The following is a 2,737-nucleotide window of genomic DNA, read 5'->3' on the forward strand; positions in this document are numbered from 1 at the left end:
TTCACTCATTACTTTTCATTGCTCTTCAAGTCAAACATTATTTGCGGACACCTTTTTTTTTATACCCTTGCAAAAAGGGTATATTAATTTTGGTCAGAAGTGTGCAACGCATAGAAGGAAGCATCTCCGACCATATAAAGTATATATATTCTTGATCAGCACGACGAGACGAGTTCAAATAGCCATGTCCGTCCGTCTGTCCGTCCGTCTGGATCAACGCAATCTCCTCCTAGACCGTTGGAGCTACAGAGCTGAACTTTTGCATGTAGGCTTGTATATACTGCTGGCGTTGTATATCTCGGATTCAGCCGGATCGGATCACTATATCATATAGCTCCCATACAAATGGCAAAGTCACGAACAGTGACTTTTCTTAATACCTTCGTTATTTTCTGAGCTATTCTCATGAAATTTAATATTGGTGAGTTAATTACACATATAAACGACTGTGCCAAATTTGATCAAGATCGGGTGACTATATCATATAGCTCCCATAGGAACGATCTTTCGAAAACAGTGACTTTTGTCAATAACTTCGTTACTTTTGACGCGATTGCTTTCAAATTAAACATTTGTTAGTTTAATATATCTGTTAATGACTGTGCCGAATTTGATAAAGATCGGGTAACTATATCATATAGCTCCCATAGGAACGATCAGTGCTAAACAGTGACTCAGATCAATATCTTCGTTATTTCCTATACTAAGATTGTAGGCCGTTCTTTCGCAAAATTAGCCTTTTAAGCTTGAACGTTTTTTTACTTTAATGGCTATAGGTAAGGAAAGAGTTACCATAAAAGTTGCAAGGATATACAAACTTTGACGCGGTCGAAGTTAGCCCCGGCCCTCTGGTTTTTTTGTAATTTAATTATTTGGTTGATCACAAAACGCTGAAACAGAAATTACATCAACAAATCAGAGTATCAATTGACTACCATCACCCATAGTTCGCAAAAACTTGGGTGAAAGTCGCCGAATTGATACCGCTTAATACACTAGGCATTTACCCCATAGGTTAGGCGCTGAAAGGCCTTCCATCGATGCACTGTGGGAGGATGTTTTATATGATGATTTCTCCTTCGCGCTTTATGACCACCATTAAACTCCGTTTCACTCACTTTGCATTTACATTTACTCTATTTTACGTTACTCTCGACTTGAATTATTTAATATAGCCTTAACGAGACTTTAATTTATTCAATATTTGACTTATTTACATTCTCTCTTTTTATACCATACACCCATAGGGTGAAATGGTATATTAAAGTCGCCAAAATGTATGTAACAGGCAGAAGGAAGCATCTCCGACCCCACAAAGTATATATATTCTTGATCAGGATCAACAACCGAGTCGATCTAGCCATGTCCGTCTGTCCGTCCGTCCGTCCGTCCGTCTGTCCGTATGAACACCTAGATCTCGGAGACTGTAAGAGCTAGAGCCACCAAATTTGGTATGTAGACTCGTGTAGTATGTAGAGTGATCAAGTGTATTTCAAGTTTTTGCCACGCCCCTTTCCGCCTCCGCAATTTAAAAAAAGCGTTTATCTCAAAAACTATTCCAGCTAGAGACACCATATTTGGTATGTATATTCGCTTAGTAAATGCACACATTTTGTATATATAAAAATTTTGACAGGCCCTTTTCCGCCCCCGTAATTTGAAAAACTTAATTATCTCCGCATTTTTTTACCTTATGTAACCAAATTTAGCACACTTAAATTTTATACTAATATCTAGCAAAATACCAAATTTGATCAAAATCGGACAAAAAACAGTCGAGTTATGCATATAAACATTTTTCCATAAGGCCGGAGTTGGCCGTTGGCTGGTGGGGGCGCTAGGGTGCTCGTATGATTGAGTGAGCGAGATACTAATTGTAAGATATGCTTGTAAGAAGCATTTGAAAATGCATTTGTTTAATAAAGTTGAAATATTTGCTTTACTGGTGTATGGTACTTCATTTTTTTCTTTAACTTGATTAGGACTTTGGAATTTAAAATAATATCAGAAAGGAAAAATATCAATAGTCTGTTGACTGGAAGTACGTGGACTTGAATTTAATAAATCCTTGAGCATGGTATTGTAATTCACTTTATATATGTTTGCTAAGCAAGGTTCAAGGATAACATATGGTATGAGGCATGTTAAAACAATTTAATAGACATACATTTGGTTTTCGCAATTTAAAATATTTATTTCATATACCCAAGTCGGCGAGACGACTTACTTCATTTTGCTAAGCTTCATTTCATTTTAATTCTGAGGAGAAAAGTTGTGGAAAAAAAGCTTTAGCCCAAATCTTTGGTTATAAACAGGGATTGAAAATGCTATGCTACGTCGGAGTTTTTTTTTTTGCTCCCGCTACTGCTCTGATTTCGAAGGGCTACGTAGCATAGCAGAGAGCACAAACGGAAAACGATTGCTCTTCTGCTCTGCTCCGTAGTATACATCGTTGGAGCACAGAGCAATAGCAAGAGCAAAAAATTTTCGATACGCTATTTGTAGTTGTAGCAATAGCACAAGCATTAAAAGCGAGATGAGAGCGGAGCAAACAAAATAAATTTTTGTGCTACTGCTACGGAGCATTTCCTTTTCTGTTGCTCTCGTAGCAATTTCGTAGTCGCTCTCGTAGCAACTTCGTAGTCGCTCTCATAGTAGATCTGTACTAGAGGTGGGCATGGGCCGAAATGTTACATCCAACCCAACTCAGCCCATGGGCTTTAAATTTCACCCGCAC

The sequence above is a fragment of the Drosophila willistoni genome, unplaced genomic scaffold (assembly GCF_018902025.1).
Source record: "Drosophila willistoni isolate 14030-0811.24 unplaced genomic scaffold, UCI_dwil_1.1 Seg631, whole genome shotgun sequence".
Classification (NCBI taxonomy): domain Eukaryota; kingdom Metazoa; phylum Arthropoda; class Insecta; order Diptera; family Drosophilidae; genus Drosophila; species Drosophila willistoni.